General features: G+C 44.8%; 1 long non-coding RNA gene across 1 annotated transcript; it reads right to left on the bottom strand.

The window, feature by feature from the left end:
* Nucleotides 1-376: 376 nt before the first annotated feature.
* On the bottom strand, nt 377-19,783 carry LOC143831367 (uncharacterized). Its single transcript, XR_013228850.1, has 3 exons — nt 19,590-19,783; nt 6,739-6,837; nt 377-693 (listed from the first exon to the last, which is right to left on the bottom strand). It is a non-coding gene; the product is annotated as an uncharacterized LOC143831367 (long non-coding RNA).
* Between the last annotated feature and the right edge of the window lie 520 nt (nt 19,784-20,303).

The raw sequence follows: 20,303 nt of genomic DNA, 5'->3' as shown, positions 1-20,303 counted from the left end.
CGGCTGAGTCTCAAATCACATCCACCAGCAGTATAAGGTGGGCACCCCAGGATCGCAGCAATGGGTACTCCCAGAGAGTGCCAGGAACCGGGAGAAAGCGGGAGAAAAAAGCGGCAGAGCAAGAAGGCGAGAAATGGCGGGATTTTTAATAGTGACATGAACTTTCCCTGGCATAACACTATTCTTTTCAATGTGCGGAATTGCCCTGTAAGTCTCCAGTGCTCCAGATCAGGGGTAGTCAAACTGCATTCGCTGGCAGGGCCTCATGGAAATTGTAATCCATGGAGGGCTGCAGTTTGACTACCCTGCTCTAGATGGTTAGGCAAGGAAACCCCCCGACTACGGCGGAGGAATCCTCGCATCTTAGTGTGTCAGCTGTAGCGAGTGACAGCCACTGATGGATGTGTTAACATTAAGATCCACTTCTCACTCAATGGTGGCCAAGGCAGTCCGATGTGAAAGCAGAGAGCCCCCTGTGAGCCACTCCTGACCAGGGGAGCTGAGGGGAACCAGCACCAGCAAGTTGGAATGCCCCAGGGAAACGTGAGAGGTATGGGTTGTGTTTAATGACAACATGAATCAAGTCAATAAACTAGATGGCATGGAGGCAAATGGCCAAGGAGGAGGGTGAAATGCAGATGGCAGGAGGCATGTGCCGACAAGCTCAGGCAAAGCAGCCATGTGTCCTGGAATCTGAAAGGGAAGATCAGCATTAGATCAGGGAGACCTAAGATCTACGGGTTCCACATTTGTTCCACTTCTGGCTGCTCTCTTCTTTCACTGATCCAATGCAGATGTAATGCAAGAAACCGTGAACCTGTGCTTGGAATCACACGACCCCCCTCCCTTTCCTGCCCTCCATAGCTAAGAACTTATTTGCACATATAGAAGAATGAAGTGGTAAGGATGCTGTGGTGGAAGAAGGGACTGGAGACGCTGGGTTCCGGTTGTGGACAGTTTGTTCCATTAAAAAAGCATACCCTGAAAATTACCAAAGTAGCATTTGGATGCAGGCTTTCTATTTGCAAGGGGTTTTAACTTGGGTCAGCATTCCAAAATTTGATGCCTGATATTCCTCCAACATAATAGTCTGTTCTGCCACGTTGGCTTGGTGCTGCCTCATTCCTGGAATCCCCAGGAAATTCCTGGAGATTTAGGGGGTAGAACCTGAGGAGGGTGGAATTTGGAAAGGGCCTTCAATAATTCCATAGTGTCCAACTTCCAAAGCAGCCATTTTCTCCAGGCGAACTGATCTCTGTTGCCTGGAGATTAACTGTAATCTCAGGGTATCTCCAGCCACCACCTAGAGGTTGGCAACCATATCTAGGGTTAAAGGTGCCCACTGTTGTGGTTAAGGGGTCCACTTCAGCTTATTTTTATTTATTTGTTGTGTATATATATATATATATATATATATATATATATATATATATATATATATATATATATACACACACACACACACACACACATACATATATACATACACATACACATACATTTATTTATTTATTTATTTATTTGTTTATTTGTTTATTTATTTATTTATAGATTGCCACTCTTCCTAACCCTCAACGTGGACTGCAGATTATAAAACCAAACAGTCAGGCAGTATTTAACATCAAATGAAAAACACAGTACAACTCATCTTACAGAACTACAAAATAATGCTAACAACAAATTGTATATGGCAAAGAATACCATAAACCGGCCTTTCTCAACTTTTTTTTACCATTGAGAACCTCCTGAAACATTCTTCAGTCTTCCAGAAACCCCAGAAGTAGAGCAATTGTGTAGAATAGGGAAGCAGAGCTATGTACATGCCCTCCAGGGACCCCTCCCCTTCCCAACCCCTCCATGGTCATCGTTGGCCATTTTGGGAGGGAGGCCGGGTCAACATGACCATATTGTTGTTGTTGTTGTTAGGTGCGAAGTCGTGTCCAACCCATCACCACCCCATGGACAATGATCCCCCAGGCCTTCCTATCCTCTACCAATTCCCGGAGTCCATTTAAGCTCGCACCGACTGCTTCAGTGACTCCATCCAGCCACCTCATTCTCTGTCATCCCCTTCTTCTTTTGCCCTCAATCGCTCTCAGCATTAGGCTCTTCTCCAGGGACTATATATGGTCATATCACCCAGTAAATGTTTAACACTTTAAAATATATATATATTAAAATTATGTAATTCCCACCCATTTGGGAAACCCTTCCAGGGCCCTCAAGAAACCCCAGGGTATCCTGAAACCCTGGTTGAGAAAGCCTGCCATAAACACTGCAGAAAGTGGGATTACAAAGGTAGAAGACAGTGCAGTAAAAGTAAGAGGATCCCTATAATAAATATTTATTGGACTACTATCCATTTATCAAAGTACCCTCCCAGAGGGTTCCATTATATTGCAATTCTGATCCCTTTATAAAAACTTCTGCTTGGCACATTCTGCGGTTTAATGGAAGTGTGGGAGGCCATTCCAAAGGTGGGAAGCCACCACAGATAATTTGTGTGGCTGCGCAGTTGGGGATCTTTCACATTTGTATGGTGGCACCTTCAGAAGGCTTTATTCACATGAACAAATATTAACAATTCCGCACACGTTAGATAATGCACTTTCAATGCCCTTCAGAAGATTTTCCTGTTCCACACAGGAATTTCCAGCTGCAAAAGCACATTGAAAGTGCATTATCTGTGCAGAATGGGCCCAGAACTTCTGACCAACTTCAGACCTGAAGAAGGATACTAGTTAATGTTAACTATAGCTGACATTTCCATCATCTTGGTTAAGATGGGAGATGGACATTTCTCCAGAAAGGAAACGGGGAGGGGCTGAGTACACAATCACAAAGTCTGCTGCCAACCCCTTAACTATGAATTCCTGTCATCATCCCCCCCTCCCTCCCATTTGCCACCATGTTATATGCCTTCCTTGGCTAGACAGCATCAGATGGGGGAAGAATATTTCCTGCCAATGCCGGCTTTATTTTCATATCTATTTCAGTATTCATCAGCAGAATACGTGAGGGGAAAAACAGTGGAATTAAAGGCTCCTGATCTACTATATTTGTACGGAGATCTCTGGACATTTTTCTTTGTTGTTCAAAACAGCTACAATGGAGGTTGTGAACTGTACCGGAGTAGGAATACTGGGGAGAAGATGTTTAATCCTGTAAAGGTAAAGGTATCCCCTGCGCAAGCACCGAGTCATGTCTGACCTTTGGGATGACACCCTCTAGCACAGGGGTAGTCAAACTGCGGCCCTCCAGATGTCCACGGACTTCAATTCCCACAAGCCTCTGCCAGCGAATGCTTGTGGGAATTGTAGTCCGTGGATATCTGGAGGGCCGCAGTTTGACTACCCCTGCGCATTTCCATGGCAGACTCAATACGGGGTGGTTTGCCATTCCCTTCCCCAGTCATTTCCGTTTACCCCCCAGAAAGCTGGATACTCATTTTACCGACCTTGGAAGGATGGAAGGCTGAGTCGACCTTGAGCCGGCTGCTGGGATCGAACTCCCAGCCTCATGGGCAGAGCTTTCAGACTTCATGTCTGCTGCCTTATCACTCTGCACCACAAGAAGCTCTGTTTAATCCTGTAGTTGTTTCTTAATCACACACACACACACACACACACCCAACAGAGGGGGGAAAACACAAGCACAAAATTGTAATGGGGTGTACTTTGCAGAATCTGCCAGATAGAATGATCAGCCACCAACTGTTTCCTTCAAATCTAATAATGACAAAGGGCACCTTTAAGGGAAGAAGTTCCCTTTTCTGACTCTAAACATAGAAACCCCTGGTGGGAATGTGAACTTCAGGTATGGGAGGCTGCAAGGGAAATACCATTTTCTCATTTACATTTGTGTCACCATCCTGTCAGGACTCGGTCACAACGTGTCATGAGGGGCGGTATAGAAATTTGAAAATCAAATAAATAAATAAATCATGTTTATGGATTTAGGGAGGAAGTGGTTACTAGGCCAGCCACTGATTCAATGCATGTTAAAAGATGTGGTACAGTCTCTATCCATCTGCCTATCTTCAGTTTTGGAGTGTGGAGACATTATTTTTGTAACTTCATCCTGAGAACCACAAAATGGCAAGTGACCTTTAGCTTGCTTGGTATAGTGGTTAAGGGCGGTGGCCTCTAATCTCAATTCCTCATTCCTCCTCCACATGCAGCCAGCTGGGTGATCTTGGGTTAGTGACATTTGGGTTTATGTACCTTGCCTTTTACTACCTGAAGGAGTCTCAAAGCAGCTGACAACCACCTGCCCTCCTCTCCCCACAACAGACATACTGTGAGGTAGGTGAGGCCGAGAGAGCTCTGAGAGAACTGACTGGCCTCAGATCACCCAGCAGGCTTCATGTGGAAGAGGAGTGGGGAATCAAACCAGTTCTCATGATTAGAGACCACCGCTCTTAACCACAAAGCTGGTTCTCGTGAACAGAAAGCAATATTATTAAATGTTTCAAAGCATACTACCCCCAACCCATTTTTCAAATATTATATGTCTTCACCCCAAGATAATATAATGCTCAGTTAAGGACTGTTGTACCCCAAGTGCAGCTCCAAGAAAATGATATTAGCATATTCTTATAATTTGCCAAGCGAATTTCAACAAGTGGACTCTTGCCCTGCTGCAAACTTTTGCCTGACAGTTCTGAATAAGCCAGTGGCACAGAGTGGTAAGGCAGCAGAAATGTTGTCTGAAAGCTCTGCCCATGAGGTTGGGAGTTCAATCCCAGCAGCCGGCTCAAGGTTGACTCAGCCTTCCATCCTTCCGAGGTCGGTAAAATGAGTACCCAGCTTGCTGGGGGGTAAACGGTAATGACTGGGGAAGGCACTGGCAAACCACCCCGTATTGAGTCTGCCATGAAAACGCTAGAGGGCGTCACCCCAAGGGTTAGACATGACTCGGTGCTTGCACAGGGGATACCTTTACCTTTATATGGGAAACTTTTTTATTTGTGCGCATTTACGTTACTAGTAAGTTGCAAATCCTCCCCATTCTAACTTTGTATTCTTGTCAAGAGAGGAAGCTAACAAGTACCTTGAGATGGCCTGTAAAAAACCCTAGACACTACATTCGATATCATTTGTTTCCATGCACATAAATTCCATCCACATGTTTATAACACCATGCAACTCAGTCAGAATTTGTACTATTGTCTGGCAGACCTGGCCAAAATGGCTAAACTGACACTGTTAGTCAACGGAAAGACAGAAGATTTTCAAGAACAATGGGGCCCCTACTTAAACTATCTGAGAAAATAAATTAAACAGGGATAAAATAATTCATTCTGTATTAATGCGATACAAGAGTATAACTTGTATAATGTATAACAATTTATTCTTTATATATATATATATGTATGTATGTATGTATGTATGTATGCATGTGTGTATGTATATATATATATATATATATATATATATATATATATATGTATGTATGTATGTATGTATGTATGTATGTATGTATGTATGTATGTATGTATGTGTGTGTGTGTGTGTGTATGTATGTATGTGTGTATGTGTATATATATATATATATATATATATATATATATATATATATATATATATATATATATATATATATATATATATATATATATATATATATATATATATACTCTGTTTCTTCTATAAATGAAAAATAAAAATCTATATAAAAAAAGGAAGAAAAGAATTTGTACTATTAATTGCCCTCTCTATTTAAATATGGTGGTCAGGGTTCGGGGGGGGGGAGAAGTTGGTTCTTTTTTGTATCCTGTTTACGGAACACAGTCCATCTTTCTCTGATTGCAATTACCAACCAATCAATGCAATGCATTTTTGTACCAGAAAGTGGGGAAAAATCTTGTCTCCAAGCTTCTTACCGGTACTTTATGACAGTAGTTTGGGATGGAGACGAGCAAACCTCCTTTCTTCTGCTCAACCACATTCCATTACTTGCTAAACCACCTGCTCAAACATGCCATGGGGTTGTGTCGTGTATTTTTTTTCAAAACGCTGTTACATTTGCGTGCTGCTCTGATCCTTCAAGCAACCAACTGAGCCGAATCTCAACATTGTGGCCTTGAGCACCCCACTGTCCATGTCCATTTGGAAGTGCTTGTCATAACCTCACCGTCTGTGGACAGCATTGCCAACTCAGTGTTGGGACAGTCCTGGAGACTTGAGGCTGGAGCTTGCAGCCAGGAGGAAGCTCATTGGGGCTATGACGCTTTAGAGCAGGGGTAGTCACTGCGGCCCTCCAGATGTCCATGGACTACAATTCCCAGGAGCCCTTGCCTGCATCCGCTGGCGAATGCTGGCAAGGGCTCCTGGGAATTGTAGTCCATGGACATCTGGAGGGCCGCAGTTTGACTACCCCTGCTTTAGAGCTTTCCCTTCAAAGTAGTAGTTTTTCCAGGGGAACTGATCTCTATACTCCGAAGATCAGTTGTAATACTGGGAGGTCCTCAACCTAACTGAGGTTGGCAACCTTGTGATAAGGAACGGGTTTCAAATCGATTTGAGAGGGCATCGTATGGGCTTAAATGGCCAATTTGCAGAAGGCTATTTCCTTCCCTTGGATCATCAAAGGGAAATAACTTCATTTACAACCCTTGTTGCTCTGGCCCGGATGGCCCATCAGATCTCAGAAGCGAAGCAGAGCTGGCCTTGGTTAGTCCTTGGATAGGAAACCACCAAGGAAGTTACAACACAGAGGCAGGCAGTAGCAACCCACCTCTCAACATTTCTGGCCTTTAAAAGCCTGGCTGCAACTTGGTGGCATTTTCCTTCAGTGTTCATGATGGTTTGGATCCTTTGTAGCCACCCTAAAACCCTTAGAGAGAAAGGCAGGCATTTTTTAAAAACGTATTTGGTTAAAAACTTCCAGATCACCTTTCCTTACAAGAAAATGTGGACAAATAAATAGTAAAATTAGAACTTGCATTAGTATAAGCAGTTCATTGTCATGGGGATGTAGAGCTCTCAAGAACTGCAGAATGCTAAAGGTCAGGCTCATTCCGCACAATGGCAAAAGTAGCGTGATTAGTGCTGCATGGTTCAGCGCGATATATTGTAGCGTGTCGACATCATTTCACACTTGGCAGTCCTCTCGCTGTTTTCTTCGTTCATCTTTTGCTTCTAGTGTTCCTCACCCGCTTCCATTTAAGCCTGAAGAGTGAGTAACATACTTCAAACTTGTAGTGCTTATCCCTGCCATATTCCACGATCTCAGGGAAACTTACAGCAACCTACATGTTAGACCAACACAGAGCGATCCTAAGCAATGTTACACCTTTCTAAATCCATTAAAGTCAACAGGCTTAGGCGGGTGTAACCACTTAGCATCAACCTGGGAGTGTTGCCTCCATAAGACCACCCACTCTGTTCATGTCTAGGCGAGATAAGTACCTGGAGTTTTGTGATTTGTGGCTGAGCCACCACACTGTACCAGCACTGCAGGTTAGGGAGCGCTCCGAATGAATGCGTAAGAGCTCTTTAAGAGCCGCACCCTGCCACAAAAGATTCCAGTTGTATATCATGTTATAATTTCCAACATCTTTATACTCCAGGATGTTGGCAGCTCTAGGCTGGTCTCAGCTAGAACTTGGTGCCTTCCGTTTTAACCAGTCACTTGATTTTGGGGGAGCCACACACCCTTATCTGGAGAGATCAAGCTGAAACGGAACTAGTCTTTATCTAGTATCGTTTTGGATTTGTGGCGCTATTAAAAAGTGTTCTGAGTTTATACATTTCCTGGCAAGAGGAACTCATGGGAAGACATAACAAACTCAGCGGGAAGCCAACTGATAAAAGATAACAATTTCTTTTAGAAATGAATGTCTTCACAGGGATAACTGCTATGGGAAAAGCAGCAACCTGTTTTGTAGAGTTCTGACCCTCTTTTCTCAAACAATTAAGGCATGTGGATTTATTTAGCTATCCCTTCTGCAAGTGTCCCAGGCTGGAAGACTGGCCAAACAAAAACTGGCACAGGGAGAGCTTTTGATGGAGAGTGGAAAGCACTTTGGCAGTTCAATAAAGCTATCAAAGCAGCTCTCTTTACCCTTAAAAAAACAACAACAACACCTGGTGTGATAGAGCAGCTAAAACTGTGAGCCAGAAGTTCTTCATTCATAGCTTGCTTCAGCCACAACAACCTCTCTGGGTAGCCTTAGGCAAGACACTTCTCCCAGCTCCTGGGTGCCAAAAGGTATAATACAGAGGCCTACTTTACAGGAGGGTTGTATAGATTATTAAGTTAACAAATGAGTGCCTTGAGCTTGTGAGCAGTTCAATGAAACCACAGGCAAAACGAGATGAAAAGTGGAAATATTGGAAATTAAAATCCTGGTGTTGTTCCTGCTGCCCCTCCAAATGTGGCGGGCTCTAGAAGGGTTGTTTTTTATATGCCGCTTTTCTCTACCGTGAAGGTGTCTCAAAGTGGCTTACATTTGCCTTCCCTTTCTTCTCCCCACAACAAACACCCTGTAAGGTAGGTGATGTGGAAAGAGCCCTGATATGATTGCTCAGTCAGAACAGCTCTATCAGGGCTGTGACAAGCCCAAGGTCACCTAGCTGGCTGCATGTGGAGGAGCAGGAAGCCACCACACCAAGCTGGCTCTCTAACATGAATTAACCATAGCATGAGAGGAGTGAAGGTTTATGTATCTGATTCTTGCCATTTTCCTGTTCTGACATGACCCCAGGGCAGGGGTAGTCAAACTGCGGCCCTCCAGATGTCCATGGACTACAATTCCCAGGAGCCCTTGCCAGCATTCACTGGCGAATGCTGGCAAGGGCTCCTGGGAATTGTAGTCCATGGACATCTGGAGGGCCGCAGTTTGACTACCCCTGCCCCAGGGTATTGCTATGGATACCCATATGTTTGACTCAACGCGACTGCCGAGGGCTCCCTGGGTCGGCGCCCTGACGCGGCGAGAGGCGCTTCGCACCTCTCGCCGCGAGAGGCCAGGAGGAACTGCGAGCCGCGCTGTGCGCGGCTCGCAATTCCTTCAGCTGGGAATCGGGGGCTCCATGGGTCGGTGGCCTGACGCAGCGAGAGGCGCTTCGCGCCTCTCACTGCGTCAGGCCGGGAGGAACTGCGAGCCGCGCTGTGCGTGGCTCACAGTTCCTGGAGCTGGGAATCGGAGGGGCCAATCGGCAGGCGCTTCGCGCCTGCCGATTGGTCCCTCCAATTGTCTGTCGTGAGGAAGGGTCCAATCCGGACCCTTCCTCATCACGGACTAATCCCACCTCTACCCCCCTTACCAAATTATATAGTCTGTGGCGCCCGTGGCGCCACGGGCGGTTTAAAGATAGTTATTTACTTCATTTATCGTTGACCTTGCTGACTGAAAGAATCGGGCAGATGACAGAATTAGAAAACAATGCAATAAAAACCTGTAAAATAGATCCAATAAACAATGTTCTCTCCCCCCCCCCCCCCCCGCTCTGTCTACAAACACTTCATCTGGTCTTCTTGTAGACTATTTGACCCAGTTACCATGATGGGGAGATCTGTGAAGGGATGGATCCTTGTCCATCCTGCCCACTAAAATTATTCAAGGAACACATAAATGAGCCCTTGACCTATATCATAAATCAATCACTAACTCCCGGCACTTTCTCGCAACCTCTCAAAGAGGTGGTGACCATCACATACCGAGCCCTTCATAGCCTGGGCTCCAGATATCTGTGGGCCTGCATTTCCCCCTATGCTCCACCATGGTAGATTTACTCATTTGAGAAGGGGGTACTGCAGATGCTGCCCTTCAAGTAGACAAAAATCAACAACTGCCTGAACATGTGTATCCTGTTGTAAACACACACATATACACTTTATAGAATGGCCTGTCTGCTGAAGTCAGGAAGGGTCCCACCCTCCTGGCTTTCCACAAACTGTGCAAAGACTGAATTATTCAGCATGACCTTTTACACAGGTAATAGGACAATAGGTTAATGAAATGCATTTCAGAACAATGTTTTGGTAAAGGGATAGAGATTGTGGACAGTCTCCAGTACATACTATTTGTTGCGATAAGTGTGATCCCACCATGTAATTCCTGCACCATTTACTGTGTTATGCTAATGCTTATGCCCAATCAGGTTTTGGCTCATGTTCAAATTTTAGCAATTAACACCTCTATTGTATTGTTTATTGGCTGTCCCATTCCTGTTGATATAAATGATCTAGCACCATGTAATCTGCCTTGAGACTCAATGAGAAAGGTGGGATTAAAAAGAAGTAAGGAACATGCATGAATTTGCTGGGGCCATCTCATTTTCCCTTTGGTTGCAGTTTCATTTTTCCCTTCCCTTATATCCTCTCCGATATCCCTGCTTTTTTCCCTCCTTCCTACCCACCAGCCATACCCTGTATCCAGTTTTTCCGCCTTTCCTCCTCCTGGTAGCCTCTGCATGGGAAAACTACAGCCTACTTGCATAGCTCTGGCTGAGCCAGGCACTACAGAGGGAAACCTGCAGAGGCCTGTGAGACTCACTTCCCTCTGCATCCCCACACTATTTCCTCCTTCCCATCTTCTGACAGCCCTCATATCTTCACCTTTCTCTGCTTCATTCTTTCCTTCCATCCTCCCACCTACCTACCTTTTATCTGTTCCCCAATCTTCATATTTATTATTTTCTTCATTTATATCCTGCCTTTCTCTATAATTGAGATCCAAATCATCTCACATCATTCTAATATCCTCCTAACCCTTTGAGTTAGGTTAGGCCAAGAGTATGAGCATGGCTCAAAGTCATTCAGTGAGCTTCCAGAACAGAGTGGAAATTTGAACCGGGTCTCCCAGGTCATAGACAGAAACTGTAACCACTATCCCTCCCTTTCAAGGGATGGCTGGTATTGTACTATAGCAAGCAGCTGGCATTGGCCGAGTTGGGCAAGTCACATGGTATCAAGTTGTCTGGTGGTTGTTGCCAGGTCTGCCCTGAAAAGTCCTCCTTTAAAGGTTACAACAGTCCGGGAAAAGGCCCTGACCTCTTCTGCCTTTTCCTGAAAGAAACCAAGGCTTGAAAGCAGTCAATACTCCTGTGGCTGCCTAGCAACAGCCACATGGGCCATTTGTTTCTTAAAGCTACCAGTGCTCCTTTTATGATTGAGGAACTTAACCCCTCGTTCTTTTTTTTCAAAGATTTTGTATTTTTCTGCAAACTTATCTCATCTGTCCATTGCCCAAGTCGCTGGATTTAAGTATGTACAGATGGGAGCCACACTAATAATTAGATTTATTGTCATTAAATTAACCTTTTTTAACAGTTATTAAAATAAGCCTATTCCTTTATAAAAATGCCCTTCTGAACAATTTATTTTTCACATATTGCAGTTGAGGAAAAGAACACAGTGGCAAAAGGTTTATTTCCCCCCTCACCTCAACAAGGGCCAGAGCCTTCTCTGTCCTGTCCTCCACCTGGTGGAGCGATCTCCCTGAAGAGATCATGGCCCTGTCTGAACTCCCACAATTCTGCAGGGCCTGCAAAAGGGAGCTCCTCCACCAGGCATTTGCTTGAGACTGACTGACCCAACAACATCCACTGGTTCCCCGCCAGACACCCCCCTCCATGTCCTGAACCAAACTGACCTCCCTACGAATTCTTGTTAAAGTTGTTGTTCATTTGAATCTGTTGTAATACGCTATTAATATTGGAACCACTGTTGGAATTGTTGTGTTGTGATTATGATGCATGCTCACGGCGTTTCATGTAAAACCGCCCTGAGTTGAATGGGAGGGCAGTATAGAAATTGAATGAATGAATGAATGAATGAATGAATGAATGAATGAATGAATGAATGTCATAGTCTTGGGTTCTGCTCACAAAACTCCCAGCATCCTGTCTGGTTCAGCCCAACTCCTCTCTCCAGCAAGCATCATGGAATCCTAGAGCCCGGATTTTTGTAACACTAGATAATACTTAGAAATTATATGGTGGTTTAGAGCTTTCCTTTTGTATGCTCAGCAGTCCTCAGAACAAACCTGTACGGCAGACCATTAGAGCTCTCCCATTGCAGATTTGAGACTGAGAAACCAGCTTGAAGCTTCCTAATGAGTAACATGCCTGTGTGGAGTTTTTACTCGGGGACTTCGGGGTCAAAGCTCTGTCTCTGTAGTCACCGGTCATGGCTACCCTATCAAAGCTCTCTCGTTGCTGAGAATCAGGCCCTAGTGGATTAAACAGGCCTCACCGTGTGCATGACTCCCAAATAATTTGGAGCGCATTCAGCATTTTTCTCTGACAATTCAGAAATAGTAAATCAGATTAAGTTGTGCTCCATGAATTTATGGGAAAAAAAGAAAGATGCTGAAGGCTGAGAATAGCCTGGCGGGGGAGGAAGAACAGGGTGGTTTATTCAGCCCAGTTACATCCGACACATACTTGGACCATCTTTGTGGTGAATGAGGCGAGCATCTGTGTTTTTCTCCAGTGGAGCGATAGAATCTTCACAAAGCAGGGGGGGGGGGGAAACCCTGATGCACTTAAAATACTTTGCAACTTAATCCATAACATCCCCCCCACCTACACGCAAGAAAATGTGTGATCATTTCCCTCATGGCTCTACCCCTTCACATAGTCCTTCACTCCCCCCCTCCCCTTCAGTACAAAGAGTAATCACTAAAATATAGTACATGGTAATTGGGAGGAAAAGGCAGCTTGCCAAACGTACAAGAAATCAAAGGCAAGATCCTCATTTAAAGCATTTTATACGTGTTCAGACTTCATTATCTGCTGCAGCTTGCTGGGAAAAAGAGGCAGCGATGCAGGGAAAGCAGAAGAGTGTGACGCGGGGCCCGATCCACGAAGCAGTGAGGTCCTGCGAGCCCTTTTATGAGGCCTGTTTGGGCTTACAATGGAGCCCCCAATCTTTTTGAACTTGGGGCATCTTGGGAAGGGCTGTGGACAGAATCACAAAATGGCTGCTGCAGGAAGTAGAGCCAACCATAAAATGTCAGGGATTAAGGTTATGTACAACCCTGTCGTTTGTGTGTGTGTGTGTACATAGTAATTGGTCAATATTTTAGGCAGAAGCTCTGTTTAAAAAGACATCAGTTATTAGTAGTAAAAGCCTATTGCATGCTGAAATGCAATGGGTGCTAGCTGGTGAGCATTGATGCATATAAGGAAAACACACCTGCGTCCAGAAAGGAAGCAGGGTGGCCACAAAGGAGTGGTAACTGGGGGGGTGAAGGCTGTACCATGTGCCTGAGGAGGTCTCCTCCAGAGAGACAGGGTGCTAGGGAAAAGGTAAGGGGCCACTGACAAGGGGGGGCCAAGAGCTGGTTGATTGGGCCCACTCGCCCACCTTGATGCCCCCTTCTCCACCTCCTCCAATGTCCTCCCTCCTTCCATCCTGGCAGAGCTTGGCTGGGCCAGGGGGACAGCGGGGCCCACCAATAGGATTACATACTCCCAGTGCCTGATTGGCTCCACACCTTCCTCGCCTTCGCCCCCAAGCTCTGCTATTATATATATGATCACAGCAAGGCAAATTATGGAAATAGATGAGAGCTGTTGTAATTGTTTTTCTTCCCCTAATAAACAGAGTGCATTTCCTAGTAAATGTATCCATTTTATGACATCCTTCTATAATTCAGACATACTTAACTAACTGCAATATTTCAGTGCTTTGCCTAAATTTCATACGGTGGTCATAAATACTAGCAGTTTTGATGCTCTTCTAATTAGTTGGCACATAAATCCCTGTAGTGCTGAGCAAAGCGACAAGAGATTCCATATCACAGTCTTAAGTTTTTCCCCTTTTGGTTGAAATATTGAAGATATAAGTTCTTCCATAACACACTATGTGAACTTAGGACACCCAAATCTCTCTCTAGTAAATTTTAAAAAATTCTCTCTAGTAAAGCATGGCACAGCACAGAGGTTGTGAATGTGCAGGCAAGGAATAAAAATAAATTTATTTGTTAGGAAGTCGGAATCATTTGGCATTTAAAGCATAAAAAGATATTGCCAAAACCTCTGCTACTCTACTGGGGAAGGGAAGACTTCCTGTCGGGAACATTCTAATAGTTTTTGGAAGCATCGGAGGTAGGTAACCGTCATGAGACCTGGGTGCATATTGTTGAAGGTGACTTATGGTGAGCCTGTAAGGTTTTCAAGGCAACAGACATCCAGAGGTGGTTGGTTATTGCCTGCCTTCACATCATGACCTTGGTATTCCTTGGATGTCTCCCATCTACTAGCCAAAGCAAATAAAGCGTAGCTTCTGAGATTGGACAAGACCAGGCTATCCAGGTCAGCTGAGTGCACGTTAGCCTCGGACAAGTAGCTAAAAAAATGTTTACATGCTGGTAAAAGGATGTCCATCCCCAACTGGGACCTAAACCAATTTGTACCTTTGAAAACAAAGAAATCTGGCTACTTTCACATCATGAGTATGATGAAGCCAAGCTCTGATATTTCATGATTCAAACACCTCCCCCAAGTGTAGTCTGTGAAGATACAATAGATATTACCAGTAGTAGCTAAGGCATTCTGTCTAGTGCATGTAAGGCTACAGGGTTGAAAACAAACATGTGACCAGAGACCTCAAGCAATAGACAACATGTGGAACAGGAAGAGGCCTAATATTCCTGCTCTTTGTGTAACCCAAAATGGGCACAGGATGCAGATGGGCCACAAACCTTTTGCAGAATCCTAGAGAAACTGGTAGGGGGTGAAGGGAAACACAGAGTAAGATCACTGATGGGATAAACTGGAGAGTTTGCAGATGTGTACTTTTAATGTTTCTCAAGTCTTCAGCTAGACTCAAGGTCCTGTTAGGGTCATGAGGATGGGGCTCAGGCCAGGACACTAAATGCTAGGGTTGCCAGCTGTGGGTTGGGAAAGACCTGCAGATTTTGGGGGTGGAATCTGTGGAGGGTGGAGTTTGAGGAGGGGAGGGACTTCAATAGGATATCGTGCTGTAAATTCCACCTTCCAAAGCAGCCATTTTCTCCAGCTTGAAATGATCTCTATTGTCTATAGACCAGTTATAATCCCAGGAGATCTCCAGTCATCACCTGGATATTGGCAACCCGAATAAGTGCTCAGAGTCTTCTTCAGGAACAGAGAGGAGAAAAATGGTTGGCAACAATGGCCCTGCTGAGCAACTGGCACCCCCCGTAAGGCCAGTCCTAGTATGAATAGCAGAAACAAGGCCTGCTACTCTCTTTGGACAATGAAGTGATATCCGGTGCATGTTGGATTCCAGGATCCCTCCCACCAACATATCTTAGGGCATCTGACTGGGACACCTGGGATGATTTTGTTTATTCCGTTGTGGATCCTGCTGAATTCAGATTGATTTGAACTCAGGTCTTCCTCTATCCCCGCTCCCCATTGAAACAGAAAGTGTTCTGCACTTGATTGGGGAAGCTCAGAGAGGGGATGGGAGCCAAGTGCAGCAGGAGCTACTTTCTTTTCTTTAAGGGGGGGGGAGAGGAGAGGATTGGAGACAGCAGAGGAGGGGGAATAAATCTAAGAGGAAAATCTTTGCCGAGAGAAGTTAGGCCTTCTAGAGCCTCTGCTGAGAGAAGTTAGGGCTTCCTCTTTAAGGAAAGTCTTTGAACTGATGCCCTGGCCAATCAGGGATTCAGGTACAGTTGCTTATGACCCCATCCTAGCTCTGGAAGGCCCTGAATTAGGTATGTAGGCTTCTGTACAATTTGGCAGGGAAGCTTGACACAGTGTGGTATGGGACGTGGCAACACTGAGTAGAACTTATTAAATACTCAATCTTTATTACCTTGCCTGAAGCCATTATGTTAGGATCAGGTTAACTGAAGCACAGAAAGTTAGAGGTAACTAAAATCCAAAATCAGGCCATATCATTCAGGGTACATTAAAAATTGATGACTTCCTGTCCCAGGAATGAAATGAGGATTTTAATGGAAGTACAGCCAACCTACAGAACTGCTTGTTGTTTAAAGCATTAAAAGGTTATTGTGAGATTTTCTTAGAATGAGCAAATCTTTCCTTTAGAAATTTGGTGAGGTGGTTAAGAGGAGACCAGTATAATGCAAGTCTTTGCCTTTGATATTTCTCTAGGAATATCTCAATCTGTTAAGGGCCTCTTTGCTATCAGAGATTTACATACAACCCCATATACTTAACAGTTGTACATGGAAAAGAGAGTAATAAATTATAGTTACTGAACTTTTTTTTTTTAAAGAACTTTGCAGTGGCCAGCAAAATTAGAACCATTGCCTGGAACTAGCCTTATTTTCAACACAGATAAATGGGTTCCTCCCTTTTGACGAGGTGAAAGGGTGAGAAGAAAAGGGAAGTGATTCTAGCAAAACAGAACTCTAGACATTTCCAAGCCTGTTTGCTTCAGAATCTCATTTCACAGAATGCCTCCCTATCGCAGAGCTTCTCTGGCCACTGAACCCTGCCATTAAACATTCAAATTACTATGGGTAGATGCACAGCTACCCATATTATGTTGCAGCAAATGATGTAGGACTATTTAATGCAGGAGTGGCCAAACTGTGGCTCTCCAGATGTCCATGGACCACAATTATCATGAGTGTCTGCTGGCAGGGGCTCATGGTAGTTGTAGTCCATAGACATCTGGACAGCCACAGTTTGGCCACCCAGGATATAGTGGTTGGACAGGGATATAGTGGGGGATTTGGGGATGTTCAGCCTGGTGAAAAGGAGGTTGAGAGGGGACATGATAGCCCTCGTTAAGTATTTAAAAGGTTGTCACTTGGAGGAGGGCAGGATGCTGTTCCCATTGGCTGCAGAGGAGAGGACGCGCAGCAATGGGTTTAAACTACAAGTACAACGATATAGGCTGGATATCAGGAAAAAAAATTTCACCGTCAGAGTAGTTCAACAGTGGAATAGGCTGCCTAAGGAAGTGGTGAGCTCACTGGCAGTCTTCAAGCAAAGGTTGGCTACAGACTTTTCTTGGATGCTTTAGGATGCTTAGGGCTGATCCTGCGTAGGGGGTTGGACTAGATGGCCGGTATGGCCCCTTCCAACTCTATGATTCTATGATTCTATGACTAGGAATAGGAAAGCCCAGATTCAATCTCTGCTCGGCCATGACGCTCCGTGGAAGTACTTTCCATTGAACCCGGGGCAGATAACTCATGTGGAAGAGGAATTCCAATAAGCTTTCTTTGGATCTATCCTTTCCGTTACCAGTCTCTCATTGTTATGTGGGAGCTGTTAGCTCTTGGCTGCTGAAAGTTGCTATTTATTGGGGCAGGAAAAGAAATTAATTGAATTAAACAATAGATCATTAATTGCAGATCAAAAATGTGCACTGCATATTGGATTTTAGTATTAAATGTGCCTTTGGAAAGTGCTTAGTGCTAATGGCTTTGCAGAGAATTATCTCTGTGTCCTTCTCAGTTCAAGATGTATATGCTTAAGATAATTACCCAGCTGAGTGGCTGTGGTAGCCTCCTTCCCTTTGACAGGTCCTGCTGCTCTTTCCCTGTGGGTAGTGTCACATATCAGCAGCAGGCACAGATGCTGTTTGGGGGAAAGTACCTTGTAAAGAGATGTACTAACTCTTATTTTCAGGATGGAACAAGGATTCCTTATCCTTCATCCACATACGCTTGGGAGCTTACCCACTGTGGGATAAATATCCCAAGAATGTCTGCTATTCTTAGAATAGCAGATTTGCAGTACCATTTTAAGCAGGTCTACTCAGAATTCTACTCAGGTACATTCAATGGGAATACTCTCAGGAAAGTGTTTCAGGATTGCACTGTTGCTGCTGCCAACAGTGCAGGAAGAGGATAGAGCTACTTCCTCAGGAGCTGATGACAGAGCTGTTCCTACCTCTACATGTAGGGATGCCAGCCCTTGGCTGGCAATCCCAAGCAGTACTAGGGAGGGAGACTTCTTGGAAGTCACTTCCTGTTTTGAATAGGAAGTGATATCATGACCCTCTAGGATTTTACCATAGAGATTTTGAAAATCCTAGAAGGTCATGATATCGCTTCTTATTTCAAAACAGGAAGTGATCATTCCTCTCAATTTATCTCCCTTCGCTCCATTGGGGAGGACGATCAGGGAACATCACTGGAAGTCCCCCAGCATTGCCCAGTAAGTGGCAGCCCTACTCTACAAGCTCTTCTTTGTCTCTTTTAGGAGTTCCTAAAGAAGCTACTTCCTGATTACGGTTGCCAGGCTGCAATCCCCGGGAGCTGGGAAACAGAGCACCAATATGCTGAGAGCATTTCCATCAAAAATCAATTATGTCATTATGCTGCATTATATGAAAATGGCCATAGTTTCCTCCTGCTGGTTTATCAGTTGCTGCTGGTCAACCCAACTAACCACTGTGGAGAATGGGGAGTGTTCTAGAGCATGCAGTAACTTGGTTTGTTCAGGAGAATGGTAGGAACCATAGATTCATGACCAACACGTTATGAGCATTGACTATGACCTTCAGACATCTGTTGCCACCATTTTGTTTACATGGAGTAATATTCTGAGTTACTTCCCTCCCACAGCAAGTTACCTCCATTTGTTCTGTCCTAGAAATTCAGCCTAGACTAGCAAGTGAGACAGAAATTATTGTTGTTGTTAGGTGCGAAGTCGTGTCCGACCCATCGCGCCCCCATGGACAATGATCCTCCGGGCCTTCCTGTCCTCTCCCATTCCCCGGAGTCCATTTAAGTTTGCACCAACCCAGAAATTATGCAGGATTACAAAAAATCTGGAGAAAAAGTGCTGAGCCTATAGGCTTAAATGTGAGGAAACGGGCAGCTGAAACTTTTCATGGCATGTGAATAAATAACATCACCTAAATAACATCCTAGTAATATTTTTTCTCCCGGTTGCTGGCCACCTTGGAAATGAAACTAAGCAGCGCACACACACACACCCACACACAAAATTTCTATGAAACAAAAGCCTTTTTTTTTTAAGCCTAGAGCTGATCTAGATCTTTTCCTGAGTCCTCAATGGGATGAATCCGGCTTTCTGCAGAAGCCAGGGAATTATAGGCAGCTCAAGCAAATTACAGGTATCTTTTAAAGAAGAAGGAGAAGGAGAAGAAGAGTTGGTTCTTATATGCCGCTGATCTCTACCTGAAAGAGTCTCAAAGTAACTTATATTCGCCTTCCTTTTCCTCTCCCCACAACAGACACCCTGTGAGGTGGGTGAGGCTGAGAGAGCCCTGATATTCCTGCCTTCCCTTTCCTCTCCCCACAACAGACACCCTGTGAGGTGGGTGAGGCTGAGGGAGCCCTGATATTGCTGCTCACTCAGAACAGCTTTATCAGTCCTGTGGTGAGCCCAAGGTCACACCCAGCTGGCTGCATGTGGGGGAGTGGGGAATCAAACCCGGCTCACCAGATTAGATGTCGGCACTCCTAGCCACTACACCAAACTGGATCCTAGCTACTACAGCAAGCTGAAGACCCCTGCCTTAGAATATGCTCCAGAATCTTCCACAATGGGCTCTTTTTCCTGGCAGTTAGTCAAAGTGAAGAAATCCCCAGAATGTAGAAAGTCTGAAAGCCCCTGCTCTAGGAATCCAAGACATCAGCTAATATCCTACCATGACCTCAACTCCTATGACCTGGCTCAAGATCCCCATACCTGTCAGACTGTGTAGATAAATGTTGTCAGGATTTGTCTTTGCTGACCCATCTTCTATTTTGCTGAACTGCCAGAGCCAAAGGAGGTCAGGGAGGCATGAAGAAGGTGTGTCCCAGGGTGGGGAACCCCAGTTTCTCAAAAAGCAACCGTATCTGTTCTGTTGCTGAACAGGGAGATACGTTGCCAGATAAAACAAAACAGCAGACCGGTGGCACCTTAAAGACTAACAAAATTAATTCCAGCAGAAGTATGCATAAGTCTGCGCTTGCTTCATCAGAGGCATATGTGAGCTCTGACTCATGCAAGTTTATGCTGGAACGAAATCTGTTAGTCTTTAAGCAGTCAATGAACTCCTGTTTTATTTTGCTGCCGCAGACAAACACAGGTGCCCATCTGGAATTCTCGTGTCATCAGATTAAGTCGGGGTGGAAGTGAAGTTCCTTATTTATTTATGTGTAATTTAATATATTTATCCCACCCTTCCTTCAAGGAGATCAGGGTGGCATACATTGTTCTCCCCTGCTCCATGCTGTCCTCACAACAGATACCATCAGGTAAATGAGGTGGAATGAGTGATGGACCCAAGGTCAACAGGCAAGCTTCATGGCAGAGTGAGGAGGATCTGAACCGAGGCCTCGGAGATTCTTGTGTGACGGTCTAAAATGCTACACAATGCTGGCTCTTCCTCAACAGGCAGAGAGCAGAAGTAACAAG

This window comes from Paroedura picta, chromosome 3 (genome assembly GCF_049243985.1).
Source record: "Paroedura picta isolate Pp20150507F chromosome 3, Ppicta_v3.0, whole genome shotgun sequence".
In the NCBI taxonomy this organism is placed as follows: Eukaryota; Metazoa; Chordata; class Lepidosauria; order Squamata; family Gekkonidae; genus Paroedura; species Paroedura picta.
The sequence above is the reverse complement of the archived record's forward strand: the minus strand, read 5'-3'. Positions and strand labels throughout refer to the sequence as shown.